Here is a 19,130-nt window from a genome sequence, read left to right as displayed (position 1 = left end):
CTACTGGCTATTTGTTATATTCAAAACCAGTGTCAGACTGGGACACCAAGTGCCCACCCAAAAACATTAGACCAGGGGCCCACTCTATATACTATTTTCTTCCTCTCCTAACTCAACCTCTGTTCTGCTAGTCTCTTTTCTTTACATACTATAATCTATTATTCCATCTATTTAGCTTCTTTGTTAAGGAAATAAGGAATGGCCATGAAATAAGCCAAATGTTTAGAAGCAGGAGGGCCCACTGAAACCTGGGCCCTCCGGGAGTTTTCCTGGTATCCCGGTGGGACAGTCCGACACTGTTCACAACTAATGTAAGAAACTCACTCCCACTGAACCATATTCCCATTTAGGTCATAAAATTCACTTTTATAGTCCCAGAAATATTCAGTACAGTAAATTGGCTTAAATCTGGTCTCCCCAGGGAAGATCAGTCTCACAGTTTGTGCTGTAGCAATCAGTGAGGCTTTGGTCCCATACAAAGGATGGAATTCAATGGATTTCTGCTACTTATAGTTTTATTGGCAGCCACAATTTGCCTGTAAATGGTCAGTTTAACTAGCTTGCAGGAGAGATTCACTGTTTCTCTACCAATTTCTCTTATCTCCATCCTGCCTGCTAAATCATGTGATAATCCTTTCACATTTAACCATCTTGAGCTTGTGGCCTAATGTATGTGGAAAGCTCAGATGCCACTGGGATGTAATTAGACACAATAAAAAAAGAATAGGGGGCAGCAAGACACAGACACCCCCCAAAGCATGTACAGAGAGAAAGCATAACACTATTAGCTCACTGTGCTAGACATAATTAAAGAAATCATTTAATCATAGTCTTCTTGAATATTTTTATTTTCCAGTTTGCACATATGAATAAAATACCACCAGTCGACATATAGTAATGCCAAATCGAACTGTTGTATGCCAAATGTTTATTTTTCCACAAATTGCTTAATTGATGGCCACCTGATGCTTTAGCTTTCAGCGCAAGTGCATTTCAACAAAGTAGAATTAATTACAGCTCATGCAATGAAGTGCATTACCAGCCATATAATATGTGCTAATCACTCCAGACACAGCATAGTCATTGCTGGTACATAATGCTAAATAAGATTACTCAATATTGGTTTGACATTTTGTACAAACATGAAAACATCACATTTTTTTTCATAAATGGCAACTATAATTATTTTTCATTGTACGGCCTGTGATCTGTATGGGTCTCATCGCAGATAGCTCTATTTATATATTACTATAGTAATCAGAACAGCACTAACATTAAGTTTACATGTCAGTTATACTAATTATATTTAATGGGAGGACATCTCAGTGATAGACCTAGAGAATTGGGGCCCTAGGCTTGCACCTTATGACAAAGGCCAAGCTAAATGCAGCCAGACAATGCCTCCAGAAATCCCCAGGTATGTGCCCAGAAGGCAGGGTCCTAATACTATATGGATAATATAAGTTTGTTGGAGAATCGAGGTGCAGGCTTTATGCAGAGGAGACATGATGCTTGCAAAATAACACAATATCCAAGCAAATCTGAGTTCTTTAGAAATCAATAGTCACCATTTTGACCCAGGTATGCAAAGGAAACTGCCACTTTTTGCAAACATAATGGAATCACGCTGGGACACATTCTGTTTCACACTTCTCTATTGTATCAAACACTTTTCTGGACAATATGCACTCTGAGAATGTTAATTCAATACTGACTGTTACTCTTTATACCAATAATAATATCTTAATAGGGATTCTAGTGTCTAGTGCTTTCAATACTGGGAAATATAGGAAATGTGCAACATATGGCACTCAGATCCAGCAACTGTGCTAATAAATTTCACATTATTGAGATCCATATACATAACATTTCAGGGTGTCCTACATCTTTCTCAACTGCTCATGTGCCATAGCCCAAAATCCATGGGTCAGTCAAAATATCTGTGTTTGATGCAATTTTCAGCATGGAAATGCCCACCTTTATCTTTGGGGTCCTCAAGTCCACAATCATATGGTCTTCAAGCATTCCATATCGATCCTTAAATCCAGGCCAGGATACTGATACCTGAAATCCAGATAAACTGACATGGTTCATGGTTCAGGAAACAAAAAGGAAAAGAATGGAAAAAGGACCAGCAATAGGGCTAGAAGCATTGACTCACATCTAGAAGCAAGATAATCCAGACTGCAACATAGGTTCATAGACCTATCAAGGGACTAAATTGGCATCCATTGGTGTGTGCCCTTAAATGGCAGCGCCTGAGGCACAATCAACTTCAGTCTACATTTGATCCTAATAAGCAGAGACCAGAGATAGGTCAAAGCTTAAGCCATCAACTAAGGGGGTTATTTACTAAACCTCTAATTTATCTAGTCGGGCTTTTTGGGACAAAAACTAAAATAATTTGAGATTTATTAAACCCAGATGCTGCAAAAAGCCAGAATCCGAAAATTCACCATCTCATACCTGTCGAGGTCATGTATAAGTCAATGGGAGATGTCCCTGTCCCAATTGGAAGTTATCGTGGTTTTCTCTGGGTTTTAGTCGGATAATTCAATATTTTTGGGTTTTCAGTCATACAAATCCAAAAAAGTCAGATTCAGGTTTTCACTCGATTTTATTGTTTTTTCCCAATCAGATTTATTTATTATTTTATTAATAAATAAGGCAAGATCGGGAAAGGTTGTCAAGCTTTTTTTTTCAATTTTATAATATAAATTTGGAATTTAGTAAATAAGCCCAGATTTTGTGACCCAGAGGAAATGAGTCTGCACTTTATTTATATCAAGCTTTCTGACTCACACCTTGAGAAGGCCAGGATGACACATTAATGCCTAAAGCTCTCTGGTTTTCACCTGGGAAAGCTACACTGATAACTGCCACAGGAAATGCAAGATTTCCCACTGATTTAGCACCATTTTGTGTTATAAAAATAGAACAATACCACCCCTCGTCCTCACTCCCACCAATGAAAGCTGTCTGAGTAACCCATCCATCTCTGGATCATTTGTTCCTTTTGTTATATTTCCTCTTGTATGCCTTTTAACTGATAGTCCAGTCGTATAGTTCAAAGCAAAATAAAAAGTCAAAATTAAGATAATTGAGTTCATTTTGGATTCACAGTTTCTTATATTAAAGTTGTCATATTCTACTTGGTTCTAAAAAAAATAGACTTGGCAATTAATCAACACATCCTAGTGAAAATATATATATATATATATATATATATATATATATGTGTATATATATATATATATATATGTATATATATATATATATATATATGTGTATATATATATATATATATGTATATATATATATGGTAAGACTGCCTAATACCTATGCTAGCATGATCTTCAGTGTACATGTGATTGGATCAACAAAGGGCCAGAGTAAGGAGAGTTAAACTGTGCATTTCAGAGTTTCAGAGTTTTTCATACGGGTATGGGACCTGTTATTCACAATGTTCTGGATAAGGGGTCTTTCGGTTATTTATATCGCCATACCTTAAGTCTACTAAAAAAACATTTAAACCTTAAATAAACCAAAAAGAATTGATTAGCACTCATTAAAGTTTAATTATATCTTAGTTAGGATCAAGTACAAGGTACTATCTTATTATTACAGAGAAAAAAGAAATCATTTTTAAAAATTTGAATTATTTGATTGAAATTTGGTAGATGACCTTCTCATAATTTGGGAACAACACTCTACTGCAACACTCTGATATGCCACACTATACTATTGCATGAATTATACAAATACAATAGAATGATGTATACAGATAATAGCAACTGAGCGAAGATGTCTGCACATTCCATTATGTGAATTGCTACTGCTATGAAACTTCAATATGTAGCATGATTCCTATATTGCAAAGGAAGCACATAATTTGGAATTATGAGCAGATAAAAAACACTAGAGCAATCCAGGTTACAGAAAATAAGCATTTCACTCAGTATATTTATTTTGTCTTAATCCCATAGATATACAGTAGACGAGTAACATGTCAGAGAAGCGATGGCGCCAGCCATTTGTGCCTTTACATTTTCTCAAGTACCGTGACCGTGGCTTACGCTTGATTTACCAGTTGCTGAGCGGGGGATTGAGTGGTCAGCCTTTGATGGTGTGCATTGATAATTGTATGTACATTATTTATGAGACATGATTGAATATCTTTGTGCGGGGTTAAAGTAACCCCTAAGAATTTCTTTGACCCATACACGTGTTTGTGCCCAAAAACAATTTTCCACTGCTATCATTTTAGTTTTATTTTTGTTGCAGAAATGTCTCATTAAAGCCTCTTTCAAACCATACCTTCTAATAGGTTCTAAATACAGTATATACATGTAATGGTAATTTCTGAATGTAGTGCATTAGTTCAGAATTACACTGCCATTTGCAAACCCTCCAATCAGTTCCCCAGAGAAAGCATCCTTATTGTTATTTATCACCAGCTTTCCACAATCAATCAATAGTGCTGATTATTTGGTCAGCAAACTTCTTTGGGTTTCATCCACCTGCTGCCTCTCTGCAGTATTTGTTCAGGTAATGAGTAATATCTGGGGCGCCACAGTGAGAGGAGGAAGAGACATGATGAAGAAAGAATCTTTAAACAGTGCCCGTACATGATCACCTGATTCAAATGGCTAACTGAACTGCTGATCTAGCTACTGGCAAGAATGTTGGTTTATAAAATAATATCAATTCAAGAAAAATCTGGTCAACCATATGTCATATCAGCCTTTGTATTGTATGTAGTCCTTGGCTGGACAAATTGCATGGAGCTCTTGTATGAAACAAAAAATCCAAAAAACATTGACAGAGAGTATATAATCATCAGCTTCGCACCTTGGCTACAGCATTGGCTTATTGTGAAGGATAATTAATTCTGCAAGCTTTCAAGGCAAATAGGTCTCTTCTTCATTCATATTATAATATGGTTGACCTAGCTGCCTCTGTGAAGCTTGCACTATTATCCAATGTCGCTGATAATGGTATCACAGACACTTTTCTAACCAAGGCTAGCACAGTGCATCTCTCCATATTTTAGCTTCAGAATTAAGAAACATAGAATAGATAACTGAGTGAGATTAAACCTGTTCCTATTACTGGTTTAATGGAAAGCAACACATACATCTAAATGACTGTCATTATTCTCTTTCTTTTAGAAAAACGTTAGGGGTAATTTACTATTAGAAAGGCAGCGAGTAAAGTGCAAAAAAACAGGCTCCATGCTCCTTTTCGTGGCAGCATGCACAATGTCTTCTTTGAATAAAGAGTTGCCACAGGTATGTGTGATCTGTTTAGGAACACAGAGACCCCTTAGGGGGTTTATCTACTAGACTCCAAATACAAACATCGTCAAAAATTTGTGATTTATTTTATAAAATCAGACTTTTAAAAAATCAAGTTTTTTGGAATGTATTAAACCCAGAGAATGAAAAAGTCTGAATCTGAAAATCCGGCATCTCAGACCTGTCGAGGTTGCAAATAAGTCAATGGGAGAAGTCCCAATGACTTTTTGGTGTGTGCTGGGTTTACGGGTGGAAATTCAGAAAAAATCCTGAAATTACTGAAAATCTGATTTTTTTACCGCAAAGCGAATTTTCAGGAAAATGTCATAATAAATAAGCGGGAAAAAACCCGAGCGGATATGATCGGAGTTTGTAGCAGAAAATATTGAGATCAATTCGGACTTTGATAAATAACCCCATTGGTGTCTTTTATTACATAAAAAGGAAGCACTGTACATAGTGCCTGGCCATGGCAGGTGATAGGCAAGAGCGACATTGTGCCAGTGTATGTTGATCTGCTTCTTATTTCCCAAAGAAAGCAAAATCCTGTAAAGTACTGCATGACACTTGAATAGATGGATGAAAGCAGATACAATGGTATTGTTATAAGGCATATTTTTATGGGGAAAATTTAGCTTTTTTTAGCAACCAGCACTGCCTCTAGCAATTGTAGAAGAGCTCAATAACCTTCAAATGTAAATGAAATATTTTAACTTTATGGTGATATTATGGGCATTTGCTGGCATGCCTATATGTTTCCACACCATTCCAGTAACACTTTTGCCCTTTAATGTACATTTTTTAGCTTTAATAAATGGTGCTCAGAACTGGACTACATTTTTAAGATAAGACCTAGCTGAGATTACATAAACAAACTAATTACAAAATGACTATAAAGGCCCATTCCAATGGTTTGTCTTGAAACATTTCCATTTAGAAAATGTATGGGATTTTTTTTGCATTTCCCAAACACATAACTTGCCATATCTCTTCTTTATAGCCGTTATTTAGCTGCCCCGTTCTCCAGATCCACTTCAAGCCAACCAGCATTTTGCCTGGAATTTATTACCCTGCAAATAAAAATATACTGCGGTTTATATCAACTTCAAGATCACTGGCTTAAAAAAAAGAAATACATAAATAAATACTCTAGGCTATGCTGTTTATAAGCCATTTATGTTTAAAACACATATACACATAATGCCTGGGAATGGTAACACTGATTTTATTAGCATCGCACAATTACCAAAATACAGATCTCTGTAGAAACAGAGATAAACAGCATAATAGGATATTTATTAATAAGAAAACTTACGTTGCAGTAGTCTTTAGAAGCGTGCTCTAAACAAGAACTTTACCAAACAGCATCTGGCAGGTTTTAAAATCCCATTATGGTTCTCTTTCGACAATTCTGTGAAGGCCCTTATTTCAAACTGATATTTGACCTGGAGGCCAAACAATTGGATCAGCCTGATCTGGCTCTTCATCTGATTCTAAGCAACTTTTCAATTGGCTTTCATTTTTTCTTTTTTTTTTATAGTTTTTTTAATTATTTGCCTTTGTCTTATTATGGGAGTCACTAACCCCATCAAATGCTCTGTAAGGCTACAAATGTATTGTTATTGCTACTTTTTATTACTCATCATTCTATTCAGACCCTCTCCTGTTCATAGACCAGTCTTTTATTCGAATCAATGCATGGTTGTTATGGTAATTAGGACCCTAGCAACCAGATTGCTGAAATTACAAACTGTAGAGTGCCAAATAAAAACTTAGATAACTCAAAAACTACAAATAATAAAAACTGAAAAACAACTGCAAATTGTCTCAGAATATCACTGCTCTACATTATACTGAAAGTTCATTTAAAGGAGAATTCTTTTAAAGGAGAATTCAACCCCTGAGGAAAGTAAATGTCGTATCAGGGTATGCGCAGTTGGAGCAGTCTGCCGGACCCGAACAACTGCACATGAAAAAAGTCGCGGAAATTGGCAAAGTGCCATTAGAAGACCCAAAGAATACCGAAGAAGAAGATGGCTGCCATGAACTCCGTTGGACAGAATCTGCACCGAGGGCTAAGTAAAAAATTAGGGGCATTTACCCGGGGTAGCAGAATTCAACCCCTGCGGGAAGTAAGTAACATATCGGGGCATGCATAGTTGGAGCAGTCTGCCGTTCCCGAACAAATGCGCATGCACCAAAAGTCACGGAACTTGCCAAAGCGCAGAAGAAGACCCGAAGTTTACTAAAGAAGAAGATGGCTGCCATGAACTCCACTGGACAGAATCTGCACCAAGGGGTAGCAGCTAGGGGGAGGAGGGAGGGGGTCTGTGTAGGGTAGGGGGGTAGAGTTTTTTTTAATAAGGGGTTGAATTCTCCTTTGAAGGGGAACAACCCCTTTAAGGAGAATGTGAAGCATCATCGATGTAATGCATGTAAATTTTTATACACAGAGTATTTATCACTAATGGGAATTGCCATAATTGGCAAAACTATATTAAAATGAGATGGACAATTACGAGTTCTCCAAGGTCACAATTTTGGAATCTCAAAACAAGTATCCAAATATTGTCATGAAAGTATTCCTTAAAATTTTGAAATTTTTTTTTTCATTTTGTTTTCATTCTGTATGTTACACGGTATTGCATAACAGTAGTGATCCTGGGGAAATGAAGATGGGATATGCTGTAACCCTAGCTTAGTACTGGAGCATGAGCCACAAGCAGAGAGAGTTTTTTTTAACAAAACAAAAAATATATTAGGATACAGGATAATTATTTTTTTATGTCCAAAAAAATGTGCGTCTGGAGGGGATGGGGACCTGGTTGCACATGCACCCGTGCCTGGCCAAGGATCCCAATGCTCTTCCCCCCCATGGGATTTGGAAACCTGCCCAATTGATATCTGGTGTTACCATGCCTAAATCAGGAACCTAAGTAGTCCCAAATAACTTACATTTTGTAATATACCAAATTATCATATTAAAGGTATCACTTACTAAGTTTCTTGCATTTGTTTAAAACCTTAACTTCAGCATTTGAAATTTTATTGAGTAAACTTTGGTAGCATTTTGTTTCTTCGTGATAGCAGTTTTGTGCCCTGTATGAATTTCTGCCTAAGGGAAGGTACTTGCCTTGACTCACCACAGGCTATGTTAGACATAGACCCTCAATGTGCATTAAATAAGGTTTTATATTATAGCTGAGGTTTTCTAGAAAAGGGAATTGGCAAATTTAATGGGCAAGTAAAATTGTAGGTGCCATCAAACTCTAGCTTTTTCATGTTTTCCAGGTAAACCCCAGCAGAAAAGCTTGCTTACAGAAAATATAAGAGCATCAGTGTTTTCTAAATGTAATACCCAGTCCTTCTGCTATAAACAAATTTAGCTGTGATGGTAGATGCTTAAATTTTCAGTGTCAGTTCCCATGGCAACTGGACTTGACTTCGATGCCCTACTGAGTTCAGCATGAATTATTCTAAGTAACATTATATTGCAAGAGGTTTCTAAATTTAAAAGAAAATCTGACTCATCTCTGCAATGCATGAAGTGAAATCCATGCAGGTTCTGTAGAAATAAAAGTAAGATGTAATTAGATTTTTCACAAGAGAAAATTAAAGTGCTTGAGGGGTACTACCTTTTGTTTGATCTCTTATGCTATAAATGCTTAATATGGCCAAGACGCATTACAGAATGAATAAATGCATGATTCATTTTCGCATCAGATTACGATGTAGACAGTCACAACTTGTGGTCATTTCAAATAAATGAGGGTTGCTTGGAAATATAAAGAGGTATTCAGATGGAAGGTAAATTGTTTTTTAAGACACAATAAGGCTCATTTTTGAAGAGCAGCCGCAGTTACGGTAATGCAAAAATTGCTGCAGTTGTTTCACATCGTGATTTAAAGGTACTTGTGTCTAAAGCCAATCCTTGCACTTGTGCCCTTAAGTGTCAAAGTGCCCCACCATTGACACCGGGGAGCTACCACCACCTCAGAGGTTGCTGTCGCTCCATGAGCCACACAGTTAATGATGAGAAAATTGTTTCGCCGGGTTTCTCCATGGAAAAATGCCCATGGAGAAACAATTTTTTTTTGTAAATAACCCCCATCATATTGACACTAAGAACAGGAACCGACAACACAATTGCACCCCATTCACATTGACACACCATTGCGCAGATTGGATACAATTGAGCAAGTGCAACTCCTGCTGATGCTGCACTCTACACACTGCACTTGCAGTTTTAAATGAGCCCTAATATCTATACAAAATAGTTTACTTAACCCATTTTCTTATTGAATGTAATAGATTGTTCTCTCTTTTGCATCATATCAACAAAGGACTAGATTTCTCAAATTGTGTCCTGTATTAAGCAAGGAAAACGGAAAACCTCAAAGGATCTTAGGCAATATCTAAAGACTAATAAAAGGAGAGTCTGTTATACGTTACTGTACTTATCTCTGTACCAGCCCCATCAAAACATATCCCAGATATCCTACAACTGTGCTTTACACTTGCAGGGACCAGGAACAACCCTTACATGTACTGGGATACAGAAGATAGGGAGAAGAAATCAGGGAGACATGGGGCATGAAGATAGTTTACAGTTTTCTTTCAAAACAAAAAAGTGAAACGATTCATTATACAATTATAAAACAGTCAAGAACTGCATAGACCTGCTGATTTATGCTATGTCCCAACACAAGTTCGCTGTAATAAAAGGTATTTTTATGTTAAACCGTTTAAACTAATCTTATAATTAATGTGTGGAAAATGTCTTTTGGGCAAATGCAAACATCTAAGGGATCTTATTGCCCCACCCCATGCTGTCCAGGAGACTTAGGGGGTTATTTATCAAATGTTTAATTGTAGAGCTTTGTGTGGTTTTTTTTATACCTCAAATGAACTCACAACTTGAATATTTTTCAATTTAAGAAAAAACTGGATTAGAAAAAACTTGAATCAGTGAATTTGAGGTGAACAACCCTAGAACTCTAATTAATCGAGTTTCCACGGGAAAAACCTCGAATTACTCAAATTAATCGAGTTTTCGAGCAAAACCCACTGAAAAAAATTCGAACATAATGAAGGTTATTAACATCTTCAAATGGTTCAAGGACATCTGCCACTGACTCCTAAATGACCTCGACCGGTTTTAGGTGAAGTATTTTTGGATTCGAGCCATTTCCAGCTTCTGGGTATAATAAATGTCAAAAAATGTATTAAAATTTTGACTGATAAATACCCTCGGAAACTCACATTTTTCAGGTTAAATACAATTCGACCTTTAATAAACCTGCCCCTTAAACTTAAATGTAACCTGAAAATCTGCAAAACGATATCACATACATGAAATGTTCTGCTTTAAAAACAATAATACAAATAATAATACAATAAAAATGTCTTGAATGATGCAACCATGACAGCCATTTCATATTGGAATCAAAGTGCTCAAAGAAAGTTTTAAAAAAATCTCTAATGTCTTTCAACTAATAGAGGCTTCTGCTCTATATCTTTTTTAATTAAAGGGGAACCCCCATTTTTCCATTACCTGCAGACTAACTGGTATTTCCTTACAAGTACCTATATTTCGACCAATCAGCTACAAATTTTGATGGTTTGGAAGGTCTGCCAGGCTGATGGTGCCACTACTCTATATGAAGAACTCATATACAGAACTAACGGTGGGAGAAATCACCCATTATCTATTGATACCATTGAGGAATTCGGAACAACTTGACCTGAAATCCCTCTGGCAATGTTTTTCCTGTCTGTTCACTCTTAACAGTACATCTTCTACCTATTAATAGGTGGTCAAAATCAGAACATTTTACTAGAAACTTGTTTTTTCTGACCTGTAAATGTACAAAATATATATCACTCATGACTCGCATGTACTCAGTTGCAAATAACTCTCAGTTTAATCTTTCTAAACTGATTGATGTCACAGAATTAATTATCACAGAATTAATGACACCAGAATTGAAGATTTTCCCTTAAAAATCTACCAAAAGAATATATTTTTTATATATAGTTTTATAAGATTTCTAGCAGGTAAAAGAGAACATTTAAATCAGCATCTTCAGCCCAGTGTGTTGATTTATATTTATGATGCTACATTTCTCTGGCATCTTCAAAATAATCATGTTGTGCATTGTGATTTTACTGTGACTTAAATAAATGTTATTTTAGAATGTGGGGGAGGGCAGGGTACTAGCAGTAGGCAAGGAAGAAAAAATATTTATGGAAGGTAAGAAAAGGCATTTATAGAGGTAAATACAAATGGAAGAAGAGAATGGGATTTATAACTGGGGTGGTAGCCATAAATATATATTTCTGTTAAATGCAATTTCTTTGCTGATTATTTGTAACATTTCTCAATTCCATACACAGTAATATTACAAATATGCTGCTTGTCAGCAGGAACAAAAGGTCAAACATAGCTTAATATTTAATAATCATAGGGGTTTGCTTACATTAGAGTTGAGAAATACATAATCTGTGATATGCTCAGTAGGATGCCTGATTGAATTGAGATACCTTATAAATATTCAGTGCTGGGAAAATACACAATTTTATGCATATTTTTAGATCATTGCTTTTCCACTTCTAGTAAACAAACTGCCTGTTTTATTTGCCTCAGCTGATAACCTTGGCTGGTGTTTCTATAGTAATGGCTTCATTAACATTGCATTCATTTCTCCACTTGTGTTTTCCATAGGTACAGAGATGTGCCACATACTTATTAGAAAGGACTGGAGAGGTAGCATGTACCTTTATACAGTGGGGGAGTGTCGCCAATACACTACTGGGTTCACAAACCACTGTGGACATCTTTCTGGCACATGCCTTCTCCACTTTCCTGGCTGGCTGTGGTCATCCGCATAATCAGATGGGTGCTCGGGTAAGCACTCAGCTCATTTATGATCTAATCCTTAGGTATAGTCTTAGCAGAGCTTTATTTCCCCTAATAAATATTTTGGCTACAAATTCCATATTTATATACTGAACTTATTGCACCAGCCTAAAGGTTTAGCATTTCTATAGCAGTAATGATCCAGGACTTGTGTCACAGGAGTTTCCCATCTTGGATTTTGTTAGGAGTGTCATTGACACGCACATGCTCAGTCTGCTTTGAGCAGCTGTTGAGATGCTAAGCTTTTGGGTTTTCATAAATCATCAAAAAGCAGAATATTAGGTTTGCCTATCATAAGCTGATGCTACAGGGCTGATTATTAAATTCTGATGCTAATTGTGCTGGTTTATGCCATGTAACAATGATCTGAACTATTTACTAATCAACCGTATATTTTGACATTTTTATTCTAATATATTTTATTTATAATATTATTATATCGTATTTATAATATATTGATATGATATATATTTAATATATTGTGCGTCGGGGGCCTAGAACATCTGTTCTCTTGGCACATGTCTCTCCAATTAAATTTGCAGAACATAGTCTTATTCAGCGTATAGTATGTATCTGTACCTGATATTTATGAGGAACATTTTTTCTAATATATATTTTGTAGAATGACAGGATATCTTTGTAAACAGAATTACAGTTTTCATATTTCTATAAATTACTAGCAAAAATCATTAAAACATAGTGTTACTTTCAGGCCAAATAACAATGACTAACCAGAAAGTGAATATTAATCTTTATTTGGCTGAAAACGTTACTTTCCTGCTTTCCTACTACTGGCTGCATTGAACATTTTTCTTCAGTTGGAAAGCCAGTATCTACCGTGCAAAGACAAATGTTGATTAATAGATAGAAATAGATTGATTGCTACACTTCCTATTGTTGTCACAAATGTTGTAGACCCGAAAAAGGCCAATTATGAACCATGAGATGCTGCAGAACTGCATTTTTTAGAATTCCTTTAATGATTTCATTCATTACAAGGAAAGTTGTAGATTTGCAACAGTTGCCCAATAGTATCAATAAAGCTTCTATAATTGGGAAAACAAAAGAATATAATTTTTACTAATGTGTAACTACAGACCGTGCTGCTGCAGGGGGCCCCATGAGACTCAAATTTATAATAATAGGTAAAAGGAGTCAACCCCTAGACATTTTGGGTGCTTGAAAAATAATTTGCTGTGGGGCCCAGTAATATCTAGTATACATTTCAGTAAAAAGTAAATATAAGGTAACTACATCTGTTCGGAAGCACCCAAAATAGAATGTGGTGCTGGGCATTAACCATTAAATAGACAATATCTATGGGTAATAATTATACAATCAGCTATGTGACTTATCAATGACAACCTTTCAACCAAAAGAAAATCATTAAGTAGATGAACAACAGCAATTTCCATTATTGACATCTGCCACCAAGTCTTTTGTCTTTCTTGTTAATCTGCGTTATTTTTACGATTTGTTCTCCAAAGAACATATGCACATATGCTGAGTTATTTATATGGTGCCATATGTGTAGTGTTAAGTAGTGAAACAGAGCTTAGTATCTGAGCCCAGGAACAAAGCACCATCCAGTTTGTTTACCATCTGCCCCATGAGCTTTATATTAGCACCTGAACATCTAAGATATTTAATCATAGGCTTCACGATAGATTGCACATATTGGGCCAGATTCAATTCAGTGAGAAAATGTTTTATCATGTGAAAACTCATGGCTGAGATTTAATTCGACTTTCAATTCAATTATGAAAAACTCACTTTTTCTCATGTGAAAACTCTATTGAAGTCTATTGGAAAAAAACTGGAACTGGAATTTGGAAAAAAGTTTATTCTCTCCGAATAGATTCATGTGATAAACCATGAGATAACTTTTCTCACTGAATTGAATCTGGCCCACTATAGAAAGAGTGACTTGTTACAAGATATTTTCAATATACAAGTAAGAAGTGGTAAGTTGTCCAAATAGTGCTCCGATATATATAGTGCACCAATGCCTTTGCAAGCTACTCGCCATTGTAGCATAGTAGAATCTATGGAACATGGCATTAGGAGAAAGTGGGCATATACAGGGGTAGGTAGAAGAGGGGTAGGTAGAAGAACGCTGAGCAAGTACCTCTTTTATCTACCTACCTTCCCCTAGTTGTGGCCCATATGTAGTCTAGACATCTCTGCATGCAAGAGATTTGGAGCACAAGATATGGTGAACGTACAGGGGGTGTGCACACGGATATCCAGCTTTGAGAAGTGGAGCTGGGGTGTTTTGGGTCAGGTGGGGTCCAGTGATCTTTTATTAGATCTTCATACCTTAAGTGTACTAGAAAATCATTTAAACATGAAATAAACCCAGTAGGCTGGTTTTGCTTCCAATAAGGATTGCTTTTATCTTAGTTTTTCGTAATTTGGAGCTTTCTGGATAACAGGTTTACGGATAATGGATCCTGTACCTGTATATAGTGGGTATGAAACAGGGCAGTATGGCACAGTAGTGTTATGTGCATGGCAAGGAAAAGGGACAGATACCAAAGGAGCAATGCACTATGATCCTGGACACTAGGGGGCAGATTTATCAAGGGTCGAAGAGAAAATTCGAATATTAAATTTTTTTTTCAACTATGGAATTGTTACAATTCAATTTGAGTTTTTTTAAAAATTCGAATTCGATTTTCGAGATTTATCATACACCTCGATTTTGACTATTCACCATCTAAAACCTGCCGAATTGCTGTTTGAGTCAATGGGAGAGGTCCAGGGATCAATTTGGAGCTATTTGCAGCCTTCCTGACATTCAAGTTCTTTTCTGAGAAAAAAACTCAAATCATGTTGTTTAAATTTGAATTTTCGGGTTGATTCAATTCATCAGAGTTTTAAAAATTCAATTTTGTTAATAAATTTTGATTGGTCGAATTTATGGGAGTTTAGGGGAGTTTTTAAAAACTCACGTGATTTCGAAATATGACCTTTGATAAAATGTGCCTCTAAGGCAGGGGTCCCCAACCTTTTTTACCCATGAGTAACATTCGAATATAAAAAAAAGTTGGGGAGCAACACAAACATGAAAAAGTCCCTTGGACCTTCAATTAAAATTTGCTTTCAAGCCTGGAATTCAAAAATAAGCACCTGCTTTGAGGACCCTGAGAGCAACATCCAAGGGGGTTTGAGAGCAACATGTTGCTCACGAGCTACTGGTTGGGGATCACTGCTCTAAGCGGTGCAAAATCATTTTCCTTAGTGATGCTCTTGCAGCTGGGGTCATACTGCTCTTTACAGCCTGCCCTTCTGTCAGTATGACCCCTTTAGTCTGTACGGGAATACAGAAGTCTATCTGTTGAATAATTAATGGGAGGATTTCAGTATTCTGCATCTTCTGTTCAACTACGTATGTTACTTATTATTAGTTTTAGCAAAGCAGAGCCCAAAACCCTGATTATTTTTAAATAAAATGTGGATAGTTTTTTTTTTTTCAATTTAGATTTTTCTCTGCTTTTAAGCCTAATCATTTCAGATCAACATTTCCCTGCCTACCATTAAAAGAGCTTCATTCAATAAATTAATAAAACAAACATAATTATATCAACATATTTGCATTAAGTGCCCCGCACATATCATTATAATTATATCAACATATTTGCGTAAAGTGCCCCGTACATATCATTTGCTCACACAGAGATTATTGAAATGATGATTGGTAAGCAAATATTTAACTGCCAAACGAGAAGAAATATATGGAATAAAAAATGGATTCTGCTGTACCATTCAAGTGGCTAATTAGTGAGCTGTGCTGTCATGAACCATTCCTCTTGCTGCTCTCAACCTTTAGACTCCTGCGTGCGTCATGCGTGCTACATCTCTCGCCTACACTCTTCTCTTGTTTGCTTATGGGGGTGGGGAGGAAGAGATCTAGGTGGAAACAGATAAAGAGACTGTTATGTACACTATCATGCCCAGGGAAAGACAGCTTCTATCAAAAACAATATATATATATATATATATATATCTACACTGTATCTAGAGAGTGCACACAGTGTCCACACTCTGCCTACTGAATGTAGCAAGGGTGCTCGGCCATAAATCAATCATGTATCATTTAATAAAGAGCAACAATTCCAACTGGAATTTACAATGACATTTATTGCATATCTCTTATTATCTCTATTGCACGCAGAATGCACAGTTATAGGCCATATTTTTGAAGTGGAGTGCTGATCCTTTCATAAGGGACATGCCCATTTAAAAAACAGGTACAGGTATAGAATCTACTATCCACAATACTAAATTCCAAATGCAAAAATCATGTTTTTTTATATAAAAATAGGACTTTTTAGGAAATTGATCGGAGTTTGTAGCAGAAAATATTGAGATAAATTTGGACTTTGATAAATAACCCCCTAAATAAATCCAATAGAATTGTTTTGCCTTCAATAACAATTAATTATATTTTACTTGGGATCAAGTACAATGTACTTTTTTTTTATTATCACAGAGGAAAAAGGAAATCATTTTACAAAATTTGAATTATTTGATTAAAATGACATCTATGAGAGATCAGAGCTTTCTGGGTAACGGTTTCCAGATAAGCCATCCCACATCTATACGCCGACGCAGGGATGTTATTACTGAGGAAGGGAAGGGAGGAACCAAATCAATGTTTCGGTTCAGGTTTCGGTTCAGGTTTCAGCCAAATCCCAGCACTTTCGTAAGGATTTGGACTCCTATGTGTTCAGCAGAACTGAATCTGCAGCCCTGAACAAATGAATGTGCTACTTTTTGGTTTGCCCATGATGCAATTGTTATTATGTAGCCACTCCCTTATTCTATGTATATTACGTGAGCTGCTTTAGTCTGCTGTGGACAGCAATAAGAAAATCTGTAATGGTGGTGTACAGTTTGGCCTAGAATCAGCGGGTCAGGAAGGTCCAGGCTATCGAATCATATTCTGCAATGGGTCATTGACAGATTGTGGGTGCAACTGTTCAGAAAAAGGTCTATTTGGGTCAGGTGCTGGCACATAGGTGACCACCCTCCAGCACCCTACTTTCATCACCAACCTTGGGGACGCTCTTGCACCCCTTAGTGCACTTGCACTTGTGACTTAGCAAATGAAGACTAGTCAGTTGTATTTCATCCTTTCCAAATAGTACGTATTATGCAACTGTATTTATATACATATTCTCTTAGAAAATGGGCCATTTATTTACCACACCACAGTTGTGGGCCCACACTTTTTCCCGCAATCCGTAGCATTAAAAATCTCTTCCATTAATGTTACTTGTACAGCTATGGGACCTGTTATCCAGAATGCTCGGGAACAGCAGTTTTCTGGATAACAGATCTTTCCACAATTTGGATCTTCACACCTTAATAGTCTTCTAAAAAATCATGTAAACACATAGGGGCAGATTTATCAAGGGTCGAATTTCGAGTTTATGGTAGTTTCTAAAAACTCCCATCAACTCCCATAAACTCGAAATTAGAAAAAAACGACCAATCGAAATTTATTACAAAAATAAAAAAATTTAAAAACAGGTGAATAGGATCGAGCTGCAAATTTCGAATTCAATTAGAATTTTTTCACCAAATTTGTTTTTATTTTTAAAAAATTTTTTATTTCAAAAGTCCACTAAACGATTTCAAATTTGATTGTAGGCAGTCCCCCATAGACTAAAACACCAATTCGGCAGGTTTTAGATGGCGAATAGTTGAATTCAAATTCTTAAAGGGACAGTACATGATAAATTTCAAAATTCGAATTTCTAATTTTTTTAAAATTCGAATCGAATTTGGACTATTACCTAGTCGAATTATACAGTTGAAACCAAGAGAGCTGCAAAGCAGGAAGTTTTTTACACATCCAATCACTCCAGGCTTTATACATTACATTTTTTGGCTAACTAACTATATTACAAATATTTTTAAATTTGCAATATTGCACAGCCTATCTATTTACCTAGTTTTTAATTTTATACTGAACAATTCCTTCAAAATTATTCATTTTTCTCTGTAATAATAAAACAGTACCTTATACGAGAATCCACATATAAAGTGCTGATGCGTTGGCACCTTACACCGGCAAGGAAACATCGTTTTGATCCTTCCACTCCCGATTCTTGCTTCAGGGGTTGTACAGCAGTTGGGGATTATTTGCATATCTGGTGGACATGTCCTGTAGCACAACAATATTGGGCAGAGATTTATAACTTAATTGACCGAGTATTTCACACACATATAGTCCCCGAAGCTACTACGGCTCTTTTAGCCTGCCCGTCCAAGTCCCTTACGAAACTCCAGAATACTTTGATGAGACAAATCTTAGCTGCTGCACGAACCAATTTAGCGAAACACTGGCTACAATACACTATTGATACTCATGTTGTCATTGCAAAAATTACTCAAACACAGAATATGTTATATTTAACGGCTTTATTGGAAGACAGGGTAGAGAGACATACAGTGGTGTGAAAAACTATTTGCCCCCTTCTTATTCTTTTGCATGTTTGTCACACAAAATGTTTCTGATCATCAAACACATTTAACTATTAGTCAAAGATAACACAAGTAAACACAAAATGCAGTTTTTAAATGAGGGTTTTTATTATTTAGGGAGAAAAGAAATCCAAACCTGTGTGAAAAAGTAATTGCCTAATAACTGGTTGGGCCACCCTTAGCAGCAATAACTGCAATCAAGCGTTTGCGATAACTTGCAACGAGTCTTTTACAGCGCTCTGGAGGAATTTTGGCCCACTCATCTTTGCAGAATTGTTGTAATTCAGCTTTATTTGAGGGTTTTCTAGCATGAACCACCTTTTTAAGGTCATGCCACAACATCTCAATAGGATTCAGGTCAGGACTTTGACTAGGCCACTCCAAAGTCTTCATTTTGTTTTTCTTCAGCCATTCAGAGG

General features: G+C 36.3%; 1 long non-coding RNA gene across 1 annotated transcript; it reads right to left on the bottom strand.

The window, feature by feature from the left end:
• Positions 1-5,671: 5,671 nt before the first annotated feature.
• On the bottom strand, positions 5,672-18,667 carry LOC121395337. Its single transcript, XR_005962402.1, has 3 exons — positions 18,247-18,667; positions 15,982-16,128; positions 5,672-6,367 (listed from the first exon to the last, which is right to left on the bottom strand). It is a non-coding gene; the product is annotated as an uncharacterized LOC121395337 (long non-coding RNA).
• Between the last annotated feature and the right edge of the window lie 463 nt (positions 18,668-19,130).

This window comes from Xenopus laevis, chromosome 1L (assembly GCF_017654675.1).
Source record: "Xenopus laevis strain J_2021 chromosome 1L, Xenopus_laevis_v10.1, whole genome shotgun sequence".
Lineage (NCBI taxonomy): Eukaryota > Metazoa > Chordata > Amphibia > Anura > Pipidae > Xenopus > Xenopus laevis.
Note: the sequence above shows the minus strand (reverse complement) of the source record. Positions and strands in the feature narration are given on the sequence as shown.